Source organism: Micropterus dolomieu, linkage group LG18 (genome assembly GCF_021292245.1).
Source record: "Micropterus dolomieu isolate WLL.071019.BEF.003 ecotype Adirondacks linkage group LG18, ASM2129224v1, whole genome shotgun sequence".
NCBI classification, from domain to species: Eukaryota; Metazoa; Chordata; class Actinopteri; order Centrarchiformes; family Centrarchidae; genus Micropterus; species Micropterus dolomieu.
Window position 1 is genome coordinate 23,994,408 of NC_060167.1, and position 10,598 is coordinate 24,005,005.

Genomic DNA, 10,598 nt, shown 5'->3' on the forward strand with positions numbered 1-10,598 from the left:
GGTGGGAAATTAAGATTAATAGAGAAGGTCACTCTTGCTCCAGTCAGAGTGGGTGCATCATTTTTGAGATCGAAAGTTACTTCACCACCTGGAAAGAACATCTTTAGATTAAATGGCAGAGAAAATCTTTTGATAGCATTTCTGTTTTTAGAAATAGAGGAATGAGCCTCACCAAGCCAAGAGTTCCTGAATCTCCAGTCTCCATCTCTCCACACCGGATACATTTTTGAGTTCCATGAGCGGTAACTTGTGAACTTACTTCTCGGCTCTGGAAAAGATATAGTATTACAAACTCTTCAGGAAAAGAAGCCCCATCATGCAACATCATGTTATTCTTCGAAGTATCATCACCAACCAACACAATCGCTAAGAAATAATCCAAAGAATTTCAAGTGAGGCAACATTTGCAAAGCATGTTAAGATTTTTAGAAAGCTATTTTATCTTTACAATCTATTCCTTAACTGCAAAACTATGTTTCAGTTTTTCAGTTTTTTGTCAGTTAGTTAATATGATATTTATATTTTTGTTTGTGAGAGATATTGGTTATACCATTAACTACATATTTAAGTAGAGTTGCTTTTTAAAAGGGGCACAATTTTTCCATGATAATCATGCAGGTTTTGAACATAATGATAGAAATGTTGATGTTTTCACACTATTATCGGCTGTTATCAGCAAAATACCTTTGAAATCACATGAAAACGTTTTGAAAGTCAAAATTGGTAATAACTGTCATAATGCTGGTGGTTTAGCATTTTGGCAGCCCTGAGTAATGGTTATTACACACAAACTACCGCAGGTTTTTTCTTTAGTGTCTTTAGCTTTAGTGTTAAAATATGGTATTTATTACCAATTTTGACTTCCAAGAATTTTCATGTGATTTTGAAGGTATGATGCTGATAGTAACCTTTAATATTATTAAAACATAAAGGGACCTATTTATATCATTGCTATCTTCAAATGTGTTTCCCCATTGTAAACCTTTGTTTTTGGCCCCTCCTTACGCTGTTACATATATTAATAAATATTACCCAGCTATAACCATTATCAGTACCAAGCTATTTGCTGTTTATTACTTTGGTATTACTTAATGTTTATTATTTTCACATTTACAAGTTTTAAAAGAAAAGATAATGAATTACAGTACAGTATTCTGAGTTATAGCACACGCCTTGAAAAATATTTTTGCCTATTCTCACGTATGTAAATTGGCATAAAACATATTGTATTCGTGTAAAATTGGCATCATTGACTCATTTTCTCTCTCTTTAACAGAGTGCAGAGTAGAAATTAAAATGAATCACTTTCAGTGTTGCTAAACTGTGTTGGTATAAAGGTCTTACATCAAACACAAAAGCTTCATCTTAACAAATTATTTAGACACAGCCTTAGCATTTAAACTTTGTTTTTTTTAAACTAAAGGGGAGAATAGTGTATTTCCACTTTATCCCTTTGCAGTTTCTCTTGTTTTTAAATCTTTTGTGTAAAATGAAATAGAAAACAAACTCAATGTAGATGCACAGTGACAAAAAGTTGTTTTCTAGTGGATTACATGTACATTGAAAAATTATTTCACTTTTTTGATAGCAGGGCTGATGATTACTTATTAAACTATATATTTAGTCTTAGAAAGAAAAAACGTATGTTATGGTCTTGTCAGGAAATTGACCTGATTCAGATGTACTCACTTGTCGCAGTGGCAGATATAAATGCCAACACCAGCAGCACCAGGTTCAGAGTCGTCATCCTGGATTTGGTTGTGTGTCTCTTCTCTCTGAACCCTGATCCACACCCAGCAGTCCTGAACCCCAACACAACTCCCAGACAGACTTAGCAAACGTCTCGTCAGTCTCTTTAAGAAAGCCTCAGACCTGAATTACCATAAAGTTTCTTCTCACCTCTGACATCATTGGGAGTCTGCAAACTGGCACCGCCCCCTCTGTTCAACTGTAAGAACAGATATGAGTACTGTTTTCGTAATTATTGTTGTCTTTTCCAAGAACTGTTTTGATATTATTATTAAACTTTATATTCTCACCTGAGCTAACAATGTTTTTACTTGTGAACCACAAATTAAAAAATCAACTTTTTCTGATTTCCTGATATAGATGCAATATCTCCAATGAAGCACTCAGGAGTGTGTACAGTAACCTAAAATGGAGAAAAGGGTGCAAAAGATGGATAAAGTGAATGTTAATTATTCAAATGAACACAAAGTAACAAACAGGCCTGAAGCAGGATAATATTGTGCATTATTGGAAAATCAGTGGATGTTTTCTTCCCAGTGCAAATCAAAACGCACCTGACGTGAAGTCTGGTTTAGGATGGAGAGAGTGGTGAGATCTGTGATCAAAGCTCCAGTCATGCCTGTTCTTGACATTAAAGCTACTTATGCATGGTTGTCACAAGATGAGTGTGTGCATGGCAAATCAATAGCATCCTTTTGTTTACTCAGTCATTCCTCGGTATACTGATGTCCGCCTCAGGCTGCTGCAGCTCTAAGAATCGGCTCGCAGCAATGCAGAGCTCAGTTTATGAGAAACATCCTCCTTTACATCCAAAGTTTCACTCTAAGGAGGACAGAAATGAGGTGATTGATTCTGGCAGTAATCAGAAAGTTTCACTTTATTGAACATAAATGTTTTGTATCAAGTTCCACAACTGTTGTTTTCCTCTCGCTTGTTTAATCTGACTTTTCTCATGAAGTCAGAAGAAATATGAGTCACATCTAGTCTAATTAGGCACTCCACACAGCATCTTCAAGTAACACAAGGTAAATGATATTTATATATCCTGAAACAAGATAACATTGATACAGTTATTCATGTTATTCTTTTATATAGAGCTGGAAAATAGAAAAGCTACATTACATTTGTAAAGTAAAAACCAGCAGGGAGTCCACCCCTCAGTTACTTTAATAGAAAGCAATTGACTCTCAAGACAAAGTCATTATGAGCTCTGTTACCACATGGATCAGTGGTGATCTCATGCCTGTGAGGCTTCACTACATGTGACCGCTCATGTGCTAACAGCAGAGTAACAGCAGAAAAAAATCCTTCCCACAGATTCCTGGATTTATCTAATAATAAGATTGAAATATTTGACAGTTTTCTTGAGAGCAAGCCAAAGTGAAATGATTTTCCATAATACATTTTCTCTTAAAGTTAAATAAATATAATATAAACAAAGAAGGGAATAATCACATTTATAGCTTGTGGAACTGTCAAAATATAGCGTGTGGACTCTGGGCCCCTGTAAAATCTGATCATTGATTACATGTTTAGCCACATATCATCATTCCACCGCTGGCTGTCAATGTGATGTCCAGCACACAATGTGTGCTTTGTAGATAATTACTGGACTTTCTGGTGTAGAGCTGGTTAGATTAGGAGAGACGGCATTCATCCCATTTTGGATGGAGCAGCTCTCACATCTAGAAATCTGACCGAGTTCATTGGTGGACCAAATCCAAGACAAACCAGTTGAGTTGAGACCAGCAGGCAAAGTTGAAGTCCTACATGCTTCTCTGCGCTTATTTAGAGCAATTACCTACTCAAAACCTCAGAGTGACGGTGTCTGCCCCCCGACCACTTCAGTTAATTGAATCAAACGGAGGAGGAGCTGTGTATAAAAACCTGATAAAATCTGACAGCACTGCTGAACAAAAAAAAATATGAAAATTAAATGCAGAGTCTGTCATAAAGCTGTATTAGGAAATTATTTATTTTCAGATTATAATATTTATTTATTTGTCTTACATGGAGAATATGTTAGCCTAAATAAATCTTTTGAGACACATCATCTAAACATATAGTTACTCTAGATGGCATCGCCCTGGCCTCCAGCTCCACTAAGGAATCTTGGAGATCAGGATATGTCCTTTAACTCCCATATAAAACAGATTTCAAGGACTGCCTTTTTTCACCTACATAACATTACACAAATCAGGCTCAAAATGATGCAGAAAAACTAGTATTGCATTCCTAGAATGCAGGGTTACTTGTGGCTCCTAGAGTCTCTAAAAGTAAGTTGGAAGCCAGAGCTATCAAGCTCCTCTCCTGTGAAACCAGGTCTCAGTTTGGGTTTGGGAGGCTGACACCAGCCCCACGTTTAACAGTAGGCTTAAGACTTTCCTGGTTGATAAAATTTATAGTAAGGGCTGACTCGGGTTATCCCTGAACCATCCCTTAGTTATGCTGCTATAGGCTTAGACTGGCGGGAGACTTCCCATGATGCACTGAGCTCCTCTCCCTCTGCATCTGTATGCATTCTTATCACGTTAATGCATATTTACTATCTCAACTTCTTCTTTTTCTTCTGCTTTCTTGTGCCTCTCCTCTCTCCTTCTGTCGCTTTCTGCAGGTGTTTCTGCCTCCGGAGCTGTAGAATGTGGATTTGTGGTTGCAAGCCACGTACTGCCCCCATGTTCCTGCTCAGCACCCACTGCTACAATTATGATTATCATTCCAGTTTATCTATGTGCCCGATCAATAAGGTCATCTGGTTTGTGAAAACGCAAGTACAAGATCACACCATAAAGGCAAATCATTTCACGAATACAGCAACTGTAACAGTCATTTAGTCCATCCACAAGGCTTACGTTTACAAGCCTCCCTCATTTTGGCCAGAGATCCAGATTTTTAGTTTGTAATTTTGATTTCCTCATTACCACAAACACCAGCACTGACAAAAGGGGAAACAGCATATGCACACTTCTAAAAGCACAAAGTAAAACAACATGACTTTCATCAGAATACGTTTATGTTGTGGGAAATCCGATTAACAATGTCCACACAGATTATTCCAAATCTGTGAGTGACCAACACTTTTGGACGTGTACTAGAAGCCAGAAGGAGTAGTGACAGTCAGAAACAATCTCTGTAAATTAAACTAAATTACACAAAACTGTTCAAAGCAGCATCTTAGCCCGTCCCTTCACAGATAAATCTGCTGGATGGATACATGTTGAGCCTCTGGGCTTTGATCATGTGCATTACTAGTATGAATGCTTCCATGTCCAGACTGGCCCAGGCAGACCAACAGAGGACACCCAATGCCTCATGACCAGTCCTGGTCCATCGTTCAGATTAATATAGGCCTTTTTCAGGTGTTAACTTATAACATTAACAATAATGTGGCCTATTGATTTAGGGAATTTCTGCTACACATTGCATTGGTGTAACAGAGCCATCATTAATGTTACAGGCTCACCCTGATGTAAGTCAAAATGTCTTCTGTGAAAAATGTCTGTGAATCTTGTTGAGTTAACAAAGGATTTTTTTCAGCTTCTACAGAGGGGGGATAGAAATGTGTTGGAAATTGCACAGCTACACTTACTGCCTCTAGAGGGAGCAACTGTGTTCTCCTTCATCCTGCCCTGTTGGGTACACTGAGAAATTCAATGTGGGGCCATTTACTACCTTATTTGACATTTACCAACATACCAGTCCACTTGATTTCTGTTTTCTTCAAAAGTTATATGAAAATAAAAGAACCTGACAGTCTACATATCATTTACAGTATTTTTAAACAACTTTACAGGCTGTAAAAATGGTGATGTCTGAAGCTGAATAATCCCTTTTTTGTAATTTAGTAAACTGTGTTGCTATTTTTTTTTCTTGTGTTGTAATTTGTGTCCACACATTTGAAAACATTGTTTTTTTTTGACTCATTCCTTTTTTTATAAATTTAAAAGCTGTTGAAATATTCTATAATTCTTAACCAAAAGCAAAAGTACTAATTATGCAGTATAGCACATTTCAGAACAATATATGTGAGATTACTGAATTGTAATTAGGCCTGTTAATAACAAATCAATGCATGTGTACATAACTTTAATGTTGCAGCTGGTAAAGGTGGAGCTAATTTTAAACATTTACATACTGCTGGATAGCCTTTAAATTTCTCTCCCAGAGATTAATATTATTAATAAAGTCTTCATCTTAAACTTTACTAATACATAGTCATTTATTTATTGATTACATTTTGTATTATTTATCTGAACCTACAAAGTAACTAAAGCTATTTAGTAGGCTATCTAGAAATCTAGTGGTGTAAAAAGTTCAATATTTCCCTCTGAAATGTAGAAATATAAAGTTGCAAAAAAGGGAAAAACTTCGGTAGAGTACCTAAAATTGTACTTTGTACTTGAGTAAATGTTACAATATTTCTAAACTAATTGCTGTTAATGTGCCCTTTAGAATGAGTACTTTTTGTGTGTAGTATGGTACAAGAAGTTTATACGTACTTTTTACTTTTCAACAAAAAAGGCAAAAAAAACGCTTGCTACATTTTTCTTCTTACCGCTTCTGTTTACCGACTTTGATAATGTGAAACAACATCATTAAACATAAATTTAAACTCAAGTGACAGTATTTAAAAAAGACATATTACTTGATCGTCGACTATTATACTAGTAGTAGTAGTAACTGTGGCCCCAGTCACTTAACATCACTCTCTCTTCAAATAATTGCTGGCAGGACAAAGCAGGACACCATTCCTTTCTCCAGGACCTGTTGTATATTTAGTTAATGATATGTGATAAGCCACACTTTGTAATTGTGGCACTGATTTTGCACATAAAGATGATGTATTTCAGTATGTATTAATATCATATACAGTATAATGTACTTTGGTCAGTAGGTCACATTCACATGTTGCTTCAAAGAGCTCAAAGAGATAGGATATTGAAATATGTGGGTATTCAACATGGAGGCTTTTTTAAAGAACATTTTAGCATCCTCATTAAACCAGTGTGGTAAATATTATTATATTATTAACAATTATAAAACATTTTAACGACCAGAAAGACCCTTTTATGGTCCTTTTATGGTGCAAGAGGAAGAAGTTGTGCGCTGTTTTGTCCTGTCAATCTAGCAGTTATTTAAAGACAGAGTGGTGGTCTTACTACTATCATCAGTCCTCAAACCCTGCACAGACTCAGATCCCCCAGGTCTTTGGGTAAATGTGGGGAGGTGAGCCGCATTAGCTTCCTGGAGTAAGTCCCATGGAAATTGTGGAAAAAAATGTAATGACTAAATTTCACTTTTATTTAACTTCACAATGCAGAGCACTGCCTTTCCCTGATGAAATAATAGATTAAATAACTCTATCAATGCTTGTTTACTCACAGTAATGCTCACCAAGTTTCACAGGTAAGTAAATGAGAAAAACAATACCTCAGGCTGCATTTAAAATATTTAATATAATTAATTAATTAACCATAGGTGTCATTTACACTGTGGATGCTGGGGACATGTCCCCACCTCTTTCTGAAATCGCTGATTTTGTCCCCATCACTTTTTTAAAGCATACTTTGTTTAAAACGTGTCGCTTGCAGTTAAATAACAAATGAAAATGCTTTTAGAAAAGTTTATTTGCACATTAAGAAAACATGCAATGCAATTAAAATAGGTGCAGTATCCAAAAAAAGCTAAAAGAAACCCAAAACAAGCTGCTGATTTTAAAATGACCCAAAAACGTGCTGCACCAATCAGTAACTATAACAACTTCTTGACAGTTTATTTTGTGTTAAGTTATACGTTCTTTCCCTTTGAACATGACATTTATTTATGTCGACTGTATGTTTGTCTACGTGTAGCACCTTATCACCATAGCAAATTCCTCGTATGTGTAAAACACTACTTGGCAATAAAGCTCCTTCTGATTCTTCTGACAAAAGAGGACTAAATCATGCCTACATATGTGTTGCCTCAGCAGCGATGATATTACATGAGAAAAGTTGGGAAAAACAGATCTGAAAGCAGCACAAAACGCCTGAGAGCTGCACTGACTTAGATTCTATTATATTTATATATATTGAAATGTCACGTTGGTGCAGAAACGTTCACCAGAATACAGGAAATTAAGTGTTTAATGATCCAAAATTTCCTGAGGGATGTGCCCCCAGACCCCCTGCTCATACATCTCAGAATTGAGGATATCTTTAAAACACTGTTTTAAGTTTCTCTTCAAGTGTCTCTTCACACCCCTAATCTGAGCGACTATGTCCCCACCACTTTTCAACACAAAGTGACGCCCTTGTAATTAACATAAATCAATATTTTACAATGAGAAGTTTTTAAGGTCTCTTACAGGTCACCAATAGGCTATGTGCTTACAAATACTTTGTTCTAGCTTTAGTTAACTTTAATCGTTTTTTATCGAATTATCCGATGAAACCAAGACAGTTTGACATTCAGCTATGTTTTTCGGAGTGTTTTTAATTGAAATAAAAGAACAAATACAAACTTCTTGTAGCCTACCATACAACACTCAAGTGGTCATTATAAAGTACACATAAACAGCACTTTTAACTTAGTAGTGGTGAAAAGTAAAACTTAATAAATTTACTCAAGTACAAAATACAATTTTGAGGTACTTGTACTTTTCAGGAGTGTTTCCATTTTCTGCTACTTAATACTTCTATTATACTTTTTACTTACTTTGCAGATTCAGATTAATAATACAAAATGTAGTAAATAAATTAATGATTATGCATTATTATACGTTAAGATTAAGACTTTATCGATCCCCAGATTGAAAATACACAAGCTACCAAACGTATTATGTTAAATGTTTAAAATTAGCTCTACCTTCACCAGCTACGGCATTAAAGTTATGTAAGTAATAGGTCTAATTATAATTCAGTAATATCATATATGTCATATGTATTGTTCTAATATGTGCCTTACTGCATGATGAATACTTTGATGCTAAGACCTATGTAGTTTTATTTCAAAATTGTGAATGTAGGACTTTATATTTTTCTTCTTTCTTAAGATCTGAGTACTTCCTCCACTACTGTAGGTTAGTGGGTAGTTACATGTCATGAAAAGATTGGCAACTTTGTTTATTTTCATATAATTTTTGAAGAAAACAGAAATCATGTGGTCTGGTATGTTGGTCATACCCCTTTGTAGAAGCTGAATAAAAAATTCTTGTTAACTCTTGTTTCTTTATTATACCTAACTAAACATGATTCACAAACATTCTGACTTGTCACAGCAGGTGGAGCCAATAACATTAATGATGGTTCTGTTCCACCAATTAATACAATGTGTTGAAGCAATAACAATGTTGTTAGTCACACTTGTGTTGACAACGTGAAAGGATTCCTGTGCAAAAGGTCTTTTTAATTAAAGTTTCACTTTAATTTCCCATCGGATCATGGATGCCCCGCCCTCCCTAAATCAATAGGCCACATTATTGTTAATGTTATAAGTTAACACCTGTGCTTTTCCTATTATGACAAGTCAAAATGTCGACAGTGAAAAAGGCCTATATTAATCTGAACGATGGACCAGGACTGGTCATGAGGCATTGGGTGTCCTCTGTTGGTCTGCCTGGGCCAGTCTGGACATGGAAGCATTCATACCAGTAATGCACGTGATCAAAGCCCAGAGGCTCAACATGTATCCATCCAGCAGATTTATCTGTGAAGGGACGGGCTAAGATGCAGCTTTGAACAGTTTTGTGTGATTCGTTTCTTTCTGGCTTCTAGTACACGTCCAAAAGTGTTGGTCACTCACAAATTTGGAATAATCTGTGTTGGCATTGTTAATCGTATTTCTAACAACTGAAAGTTACCCTGATATAAGTCGTGAAATTTTGTGAGTGTGCGTATGCTGTTTTCCCTTCTTTTAAGTTTCTATTTATGCTAATCTTTTGTCCCATTTTGAGTGTTGGTGTTTGAGGCAATGAGGAAAAAGGAGGACATTTTGTTCATGTAAGCCTTGTGGATGCACTGAATAACTTTTACACTTGCTGTATCTGTGAAAAGATTTGCTTTTCTGGGCTGATCTCGTACTGCCATTTAAAAAACCAGATGGCCTTATTGATCTTGCTTTTGGTGTGGAAAAGTGACTAGCAAAAAAGAGGCACCTGTTGGCAAGCAGCACCTGTTATGCTTTGTCTTCCAAACAAAGAGCTGGCACTCTGCATGTCGAGTGGCTATCAGGCCACGATGTGAGTTAATTGGATTTGAATTAGAATAGACTTTCTTGCTTAGTTTGTTAGGAATTGCTGGTGTCAGAGAGGCGTCTTACAAGAGCTTTTTGGCGCATGCTTGTGTAGGGATAGTTGAGGAAACCCAAATAGGGGTTAGCTGCATAGCTGGTAGTGAGCCACTGCCTTGGCAGAGACCTTTTGGAGGATGGGCTAGAGGCTGGCGAGAAGAATGGAGACCAAGGCCGGAGTCTGATGGCTGGAGTGTGTGACCAGAGACCAGCAACAGTACAGCTGGACTTGAGGCCGGCAATAGCTGCAGTACTTCAGTGACAGGGATTTGCAGCAAGCAGTTTTGTTAAAGAGGTGGTATTATGCTCATTTTCATGTTCTAAATCTTAATTAGGGGTTGTACCAGAACAGGTTTACATGGTTTAATTTTGAAAAAACACCAAATTTTTATCTCATACTGCACATTGCTGCAGCTCCTCTTTTTACCCTGTGTTGTACGCTCCGCTCTTGAGCTACAGAGTGATGCATCTTACTTTTACAAAATCTTTGTTGGGAGTTGCGCATGCGCAGTTCCCAGGTAAGGACTACTTACCAATCAGAAGCAGAGAAGGGCGGGTCGTAAGAAACAAGGTAGTGTGAT

General features: G+C 36.6%; 1 long non-coding RNA gene across 1 annotated transcript; it reads right to left on the reverse strand.

The window, feature by feature from the left end:
* Positions 1-6: 6 nt before the first annotated feature.
* Positions 7-10,598, reverse strand: LOC123956765. The gene is made up of 6 exons (XR_006821625.1): positions 10,551-10,598; positions 2,304-2,571; positions 2,040-2,152; positions 1,690-1,948; positions 173-268; positions 7-88 (listed from the first exon to the last, which is right to left on the reverse strand). It is a non-coding gene; the product is annotated as an uncharacterized LOC123956765 (long non-coding RNA).